We start from the raw sequence: 9,224 nt of genomic DNA on the forward strand, positions 1-9,224 counted from the left end.
GGCAAAATCCTTTGGTGGGACAGCTGGTCTAGCCCAAATGTTCTGCTAGTTAAGAATAATTACTGTTGGACTTGCTACAGATTCCTTTGGACTCTGTGTCCAAGCAATGCAGTCCCTTACGTGGCTGTCTACTGATTGATCTAGGGGGGGAATGCAGGCTTTGATTCCCTACAGCTAGCCACATAACTCCATTGAACCAAAGTCACGCTGGATTAATGCACTGGTGAATCAGGCCTGCAGTGGTTTAGCCTTGTTTACAAAGAGTTGGCTGTCCCTCATGCTAATCACCAGTGCTTGCATTCATCACACTTGCATATGGACATTTGAAGGAGCCTGTGCCTTTATACATGTTCTCTGCTGCTCTGAAACACTTTTCAGGCCCAAATTGCAGAGGGCACCTGTTATTAGTGGTTTTACAGCCTGTCTTCCGGCACTCAACCATGCTGTGTGCGTTTTGGTTCATTCTCAGAATAGGTGCTGGTTTCCTGATGGATGCTAACGGTGCCTCTCTGCTACACTTATGTTAATGTGCATTTCCTGAATGGAGAGGAACAAACACCATTCTAAACATTTGACTTTCAGTCATGTCATAGTCTGCTGACGGGGTGAATTCTTAGCATCTGAGCTCAGTGACCTGGCTGTATTTCATATTGATAGTCGGAGACGGATATGGTTTGCAGGGTTCACTGAGTGTAGCCACTAGGACCGCATTGTACTACTTCACCGTAACTCTGCCCACGTTCCCACAATAACCATGTGATAGTGGCATGAAGCAACGCACCTGCTACATTGCATTTAAAAGCCATTTGTGTTAGGTGGCAAGAGCAGCCTCCATGGCTAGCAGTCGGGCTAGGCAGGTGTGGTAAAGAAAGAGACAGGATGAAAGGGTGACGGGGATGGGGGAGGAGCAGGATCAGTTGGGGAGACACAGAATCGCAAGGTGCAGAAGAGGGAGACACCCCCTGCAGAGCTGGGACTGGCCCTGCCTACTCTCCCCAGACACATCATGAGAAAGCAACTGGACTTCCCGGCTCCCTAAAGATCAAAAGCTTGGAGGGATGGGGTTATCCAGAGTCAGCAGGTCACATGGAGGAGACTCCACCCGCTACCATTCAAACTCCAGATGCCTCTGCACCCCAAAGCTTCCAAGGTTCCCCATCACTAGCTTGGGCTTGTTAGCGCTGAGAGCCGATTGGGGGGGGGAAGCTAGCTCCCCCTGCTGGCCATGTGCAACTCCCCACTGACATTATTATTAAAAAACGTGTACAGTGCCCCAAAGCGAAATCGTGCTGTGCAGAGATAGATGAGAGACATCCCCTTGGCCATCTGGAGATGACGGGGAGGCAGTGGGACTAAAGGAGGCATTGATAGCGAAGGGGCTGCATAAGAGCAAGGCTGCAAGGGGCTTTATAGGCAGGGGGCCCATTTGAACTCCCTGGAATTGCTGTTGATGGACACTGGGCAAACCCTTACTGACACAAGTAGTCCCACTGGAGTTAGGCCTTGCAGGGGCGTGTCCTTGCCTGTAGGCCTGCAAAGGGTTAAAGGAGTGTGTGGGAGAAGGCTTGTGGGGGCGTGTATAGTTTTGGAACTCCTCTGTAGAAACTACACTACTTTGCTTTGCACACTTTACTTTCTGATTGGTTTGTGGGGCTGCCAAGCACATGGCACCAGCATAAGCCCACTGTAGGATGACTTACGAGGGCCCATAAATTATAGGGGCTGGCTCCTTGTCTGATTGAGGTTGGTAGGAGGCTTGACACTGACTTTGGTGGCAGTAGGATGGGGCTGTACGTGTGTAGGATTTCTCTGAGAAAACAGACAGACTTTTAGGCCTTTCCTCCACTAGAGAAGGAATTCCTGGTTCGCATCGGTTGGTGTCAGTAGCGGGATTCTGACACTCTCTGCTTGTCTTGCTCATCCTACTGGAAGCCAGTAAATATGCTAGCCCTCTTCCTGTGGTTGACCCGGACTGAGCCTAAATCATGTTGGCTCAGTCATGCTCCTGGACATGTGGGCAGCAGTCAGCCTTTACATGGGACCCGCATGTCCCCACCACTGACTGTTCTGAGGGGTATTGAATAGAATTTCCCCCTCTATTCTCTGGTCCTAGTGAAACTGGAAGATCGGTTAGCGCTGAGGGGGAGAGGCGGGGGCAAGGCTGGGGGGTGGGACAACGATGGTTTAAATCAACAGTTCCATTTTTAACAAGATGTTAGTCTTGAAAAGGTCTGCTCTGCATGTTGCCCAATAAACAAAACTCCTCTGTGAACAAGAAATGCCTGTGTATAAAAGCCTCTCTCAAAATCCTCCTCCTAAAGCCTATCGGAGCAACGTGTGTGCTAGAAATAGACGTCTGAGTGACTGAGTCTGTTTTGATTCTCTTCTCTTCAACGACCAAGGAAATCCCTATGTACAAACATTTCGAGTTAAACCATAACATCTGGAACACAGTCATTTTATCTTGACGGTCCACATCAAACAGCGCTGCAGCGCAGCCCTTGAAGATGTACAAATACTTCCCAAAGGAGAGCCCAGTCTTACAACTAGGGTACCAAGAGACTGGGGATTTAACTGAAAGGTAATGCAGCATCCATTCATCCGAGCCTGACAAGTGCGCCTTAAGAGAGTCTTAGTATGGAATTATCACTCTTAATCAAATTCAAAGAGAAAGAGATTTGTCCCAATTACTTTAGGCAGGCCTTGAAATAGCCATCTCATAATTTATAACCCAAGAAGCCTATGCATCATTTGTAGGCAGATTTTTACCCAAGAAACTTCACTTTTTCATGCAGCCAATTTGCTAAAATAAGCATCCAGCCATATATAGAGAAGTCTGTTGGCACTCGCTTCAGCGGGGAATGATTGGATTCAGTTTTCCATGGAAGATGACAATTAAAATTGTTTGCTTTGGTAGAGCCCATCCTCTCTGGGTTTTTTTGCTCTCCAAGTGCAGAATGAAGCTAAGAAGCCCAGCTCCTTTCTTTCTAAATCTCACTTCCAGGTTCCATCTTATTAAAGACATGACTTAACTTTAATGTGTGTAACATAAACGGTATCGTAAAGAGGAAGAATTAAAACAGCATGGGAACATTTGTCGTTTCGAGAAGGGGAAATGCCAGAACTTATTTCCTCTTTGGTTGTTGTTGTTTATACAGAGGATAATCCACAGCATTCCTCCACTACTGAATACTTATCCTCTATTGCAATAATTGGGAATTCCACTTTTTTTTTTCAAAGTTGTTATATTATATCCACAAATAATCCATCTTGTCCAATCCATCTCATACGTCGAAGATAAAGTTGGAGCTGAGTGGCTGCAGACATCTGGCGAAGGTTCATTACTTGTAATCGTGAGCCTCTCTGTTAATGTACCCCAGGAGAAAGGAGCTGACAGGCTGCATATTTCTGCAAACTGTTCCCAGAAAGACCCAATTTCCTGACATCCATGTGGTGTCAATAATGTAGGCATGAGATGGAGTAGTGCTTATGAAATATTAAATCTTCTTACAGGACCCAGCTATAAGCAAATTCAGACCACCTGGGAGAGGGAGGTTTGCTGTGGGTATTCATACTTTGGCATCCGTATGGCATATGTGAATGATATGCTCTAATCTATGTGTTTTGGCTTATTTGCCACAAAACTTCCTGACAGTAGTACAGAAAGAAAGGGAGCAGAGGGGGTGGTAAAACACATTTCTTCATGTTTAGGATTCAAACTGTTGGAATCACTGACATTATGAAATTTACTATCACGAGCGGCCAGAGGTCTTATTATTCATCGGCGAAAAAAAAATTGATATTTCATGGCATTTGAATTAGCTCATTTTGGCCCTTGCCAATAAAAACAAAGCATTAGGGTTTTGATGTTTTAATATAATGATTTAATTCTCTTATTGATATTAGAATCCAGAAACCCAACAAATGCACAGACCCCATCAAAATTCTTTAGACGAAACGAAGCCTCTTAAATCACTTCAGCACCCTGACCTTCTGTTTCACAGCATGTATTTTATGCCTGGGACTTTTCAAACAGGGATCCTGAACGTTACAAACGTAAAGTTTTTAGCTTGCTAACCTGCATTCAGAAAGGTTGCCTAAATAAATAGAAAAACATCTGGGTTCTTTTTACTGGCAAAGGCAGCAGATACTTGACCTCAGAGCAGATTTTGAGACTTGAATATTAACATTGCCTTTTCACAGTACGGCTCTAATTTTCCACTGTTTGTGCACTTCGCCGCAGGACCCGGCCTTCGGCACCACCACCAACCGGAACGGAAAGGGTAGGCTCTGAGACGTTGCAGCAATGGGGGATAAAAACATGCATGGATGGAACATGCATGCTGCCTACACTGAACTCACAGAGGGACCCAATCCTTCACCCAGTGCGGTCGATGGGGGTGAAATCCTGGCCCCCTCCAAATCAGCAGCAAAACTCCCCTTGGCACCCATGAGGCCAGGATTTCACTCTGGGGGTTTGTCCCTGACTGCAATGAATGCAGGAGCAAGCCAGGAGAGAGGAGCACTCTCACACTCTGTGGGGCTGACCCAAAACAGGCTCCACCAGGCTATTTGCCCAGTGCCCCTGCAGCAGTGTGCACAGAAGGGCTGGGGGCAGGCAGAGCTTGACTACTCAGGCCCTGAGCACTGGCCAGCTCAGCTGAGTCATCACTGGCTATAAGCCCCTGCTGGAAAGGGGCAGTAGCTGATTACTCACCCACCCAAGAGGAAAGGGAGAGCAAGGAAGCAATTGTGACTCTTGTAAAGGCCCGACCTAGAGACTTCATCCAGTGTAAACAAACAAACATGCCCCTCCCGCCCCCCGCAATAAAATAATTGTATTGAAAGTGGGACTGAAATATTGCAATAAAGTGCACCTGGGTGTTTGCTAGACATGTCAAGAGGTGGAACTGGCATGTGGGCAGGGACTGACCTTAGAGACCTGAGTTTAGATCCGAGATGCACTTGTTTTACAGACAGGAGAGGGGATCTTAGCTCTGGTTGGAGGAGGGCAAAGGGCTGCAGGTTCGAGTAGATGTTTAATAGAGCAGAATGAATGAACACACACTTGCTCTTCAGCTTGGCAGGCTATGGTGCTCCTATCTAAACTCAGGTCTCCAGCAAATTCCTTCACCCCTCTCAATGGCTGCCAGAACTGGGGAGCACCCTCTTCTGTTCTGCTTTCCTTTACTCACTGCCTGGGGCCACACCCTGCCAGGCTGCAGCCCCCTTCCAGGCAAGACCCTGAGGCATGGGTGGCGGGTATCGTAGGCAGGAGTAGTGCCTTCCCAAACAGCCTAGCGTGGCCCAGCCCACACTCCGTCCCCAGGCCAGGCCCCCGACTCTGGTTCCCAGAGCACTCTGCCTTAGCTGGCCCAGGCTGGCTGGCCTGCCTCCCGAAAGGAGTCCTGGGGCTGGCTGCCCCATCTGGCTGCTTGGAGCCCCAGGGCTGGGAGCTCTGCCGCCTGGCACAATGGGGCTGGCTGCGCCACCCGGCTGCCCAGAGCACCGGGGCTGGGAGCTCTGCCGCCCCGCGCACCAGGGCTGGCCACTCCGCCCAGAGTACTAGGACTGGGGCCATGGCCCCTGGCTGCCCAGGGCTGGGGTCGAGGGCCGCAGTGGGGGTGCTCTGGGCTCCTGCAAGGCGGGGAAGTAAGAGAGGACAGATGGGGAGGGGCGAGGCCTTGGTCACAAGGGGAGGGGCCAGGGCTAGCCTCCCCCAACGGTCGGGTCACCGGTCACCCATGCCCTGAGGCCTTCTCTGCACTAGGCTTTGTGCCAAAAATTTCCAATGGTTGCTACCCTTACTTCATCTCCTCCTTTGTGCCTCCCCTCTGGTGGGGGCCAGGCCAGCTGTCAGCACAACTTAGAGCAGCCACTGAGCTGCTCTCACCTGAACCCACTTGCCTGCAGCCCCACCTACGGCTATGTCTACAGGTAGACAGACTAGCTCTAGCTCAGCTCAAGCTAGTGCTCTAAAAATAACAGTGTGGATGTTGTGGCTTTGGCGGCCAGCACTTAGGTTCTTGAGCCCATCCGACACCCAGGATCGGCGCTTGGGTGGCTAGCCTGAGCCTCTGCCAGAGCCAGGATGTCCACACTGCTATTTTTTGTGCACTAGCTTGAACCAGGCTACCGTGAGTCTGTCTACTTGGCTGGGAGGATCACTCCCAGCTGCAGTGTATACCTTCAGCTGTTCCAGCAGGTATTAGACAGCACATAGGACTACTCCAGGAATGCCTCCACCATCATCCCTGCACCTGGGCTCCTGCTAGGGGTGGCAGAGAGTTAGTGATTCTGACCCTACATCTTCCAGACACTCCCCCTTCCCAGAGGGAGCTAGCACAGAGGAGCCATAGGGTGCCCATTGTGCCTATTTCAGACCCAATATCTACAGGAGCTGTTGCTGCTGCACCTCATCCCTACATGGCCCACAGTGAAGCCATAGATATCTGACCGAGTATCATCCAGTGGAGAAGAGGAGGAAAGTAGTGGAGTCAGGAGACAAGAGGAGTGTTGGGGGAAGTGATGGGAAGGGAGGAAGGACCCGGCGGGGAGGGGCAGATGGAAGGAAGGAAAGAATTGGAAAAGGGACAAGGCAACTTCTTGATGTGGCTCTTTAAAGAGGAACCTCCATTGCCCAGGCAGACAGCATTAGAAGAGATGCAGAGACCTGCTCTCTCAACCTTCCCGTTGTTTTATTTCAAGTTCAGTTGGGTGATTTCTGAAGTCCAGGTTGAAGCTTTCAGAATCAGCCTGGACCTCTCTAAAGCTGCTATAGGGTCCTGAACCCTCAACACCTTCCTCCCCCCTTTTCATTATTTTTTATTGGCGGTTACAAGTCGTATTTCAACCTACAATGGATCTGGCAGCACTGAACCTGACTGCCCTTATCCTAATTGGGCTGGGGTCTTATGGGTTTCCCAAACAGTGACCAGAAGAGGATAATCCTAGCTCAGCATTCTGCACAAACATCATAGAATCATAGAAGATTAAGGGTGGAAGGGACCTCAGGAGGTCATCTAGTCCAACCCCCTGCTCAAAGCAGGACCAACCCCAACTAAATCATCCCAGCCAGGGCTTTGTCAAGCCGGGCCTTAAAAACCTCTAAGGATGGAGATTCCACCACCTCTCTAGGTAACCCATTCCAGTGCTTCACCACCCTCCTAGTGAAATAGTGTTTCCTAATATCCAACCTAGACCTCCCCCACTGCAACTTGAGACCATTGCTCCTTGTTCTGTCATCTGCCACTACAGAGAACAGCCGAGCTCCATCCTCTCTGGAACCCCCCTTCAGTTAGTTGAAGGCTGCTATCAAATCCCCCCCTTCACTCTTCTCTTCTGCAGACTAACTAAGCCTAGTTCCCTCAGCCTCTCCTTGTAAGTCATGTGCCCCAGCCCCCTAATCATTTTCATTGCCCTCTGCTGGACTCTCCAATTTGTCCACATCCTTTCTGTAGTGGGGGCCCAAAACTGGACACAATACTCCAGATGTGGCCTCACCAGTGCCAAATAGAGGGGAATAATCACTTCCCTCGATCTGCTGGCAATGCTCCTACTAATGCAGCCCAATATACCATTAGCCTTCTTGGCAACAAGGGCACACTGTTGCCTCATATCTGGCTTCTCGTCCACTGTAATCTCCAGGTCCTTTTCTGCAGAATGGCCATTTAGCCAGTCAGTCCCCAGCATGTAGGAGTGCATGGGATTCTTCCGTCCTAAGTGCAGGACTCTGCACTTGTCCTTGTTGAACTACTTGTCCTTGTTGGCCCAATCCTCCAATTTGTCTAGGTCACTCTGGACCCTATCCCTACCCTCCGGCGTATCTACCTCTCCCCCCCAGTTTAATGTCATCCGCGAACTTGCTGAGGGTGTAATCCATCCCATCATCCAGATCATTAATGAAAACATTGAACAAAACCGGCCCCAGGACTGACCCCTGGGGCGCTCCGCTTGATACTGGCTGCCATCTAGACATCGAGCCATTGATCACTACCCCAGTTGAGCCTGACGATCTAGCCAACTTTCTATCCACCTTATAGTCCATTCATCCAATCCATACTTTTTTAACTTGCTGGCAAGAATACTGTGGAAACCATATCAAAAGCTTTGCTAAAGTCAAGATATATCATGTCCACTGCTTTCCCTATATCTACAGAGCCAGTTATCTCATCATAGAAGGCAATCAGGTTGGTCAGGCATGACTTGACCTTGGTGAATCCATGTTGACTGTTCCTGATCACCTTCTTCTCCTCCAAGTGCTTCAAAATGGATTCCTTGAGGACCTGCTCCATGATTTTTCCAGGGACTTGAGGTGAGGCTGACAGGTCTGTAGTTCCCCGGATTCTCCTTCTTCCCTTTTTTAAAGATGGACCACTATATTTGCCTTTTTCCAATCATGCAGGAACTCCCCCGATCACAATGAGTTTTCAATGATAATGGCCAAAATATTCTCAGTGGGAGAGCCAAGTAGACTTGCCTCACTATCGGTCCCCATAAAGGCAGGGGATGTTGACTTGCTGGCCCATTCACAGTATTTAGTTAATCCTTGATGCCCTCCATGGATGAGGTTTTGGATTTCTCCTCTCATTCCTTTTGGAATTACAATGCAATTCCTTTTAATAATGAGTCTGTTTAATTACTCAATTGTCCACACACCACAAAGTAGTCTCTTGTCACTTCCTTAGAGTCCTTTAGATGCTTGGGCTACACACCCCCAATGTAACTTAAAACTTCCAAAAGTTGCATGTCTGTTGAGTTTGCTTTTTGTAGCTGGACTAATCTCTTTTCTGACGTGTCCACAGCATCCACATCTGTCTTTACATCATCTCTGAGCTCATGGGTGGTTGAGTGCAATGCTGGGCTCTGTGACAGCGTCAGCTACTACCAGTTTTTTCCCAGGAACATATTTAGCAATTGCATTAAATTGCATTAACCTTAACAATAGACACTGGCATCTCAGTTAATGATACTAGTTATAAAGCAAAATGGAAAAATACAAACTTATGTGGCTCTTAAAAGACCTAATGAAGCAGTTGTGAGAGAAAAGTTATCCTCCCAAAACCGGATGACTTCCCCCCCCCCCCCCAAAGTGAAAGGGGCTATAACATTCTCCAAGCTGGATGCGTCGAGTGGATTCAGCATATCCCTTTAGCCAAAGAAAGTGTTAAACAGACTATATTTATCACACCCTTTGGAAGACTTTGCTTTCACAGATTACCTTT

Source organism: Lepidochelys kempii, chromosome 6 (assembly GCF_965140285.1).
Source record: "Lepidochelys kempii isolate rLepKem1 chromosome 6, rLepKem1.hap1, whole genome shotgun sequence".
Taxonomy (NCBI): domain Eukaryota; kingdom Metazoa; phylum Chordata; order Testudines; family Cheloniidae; genus Lepidochelys; species Lepidochelys kempii.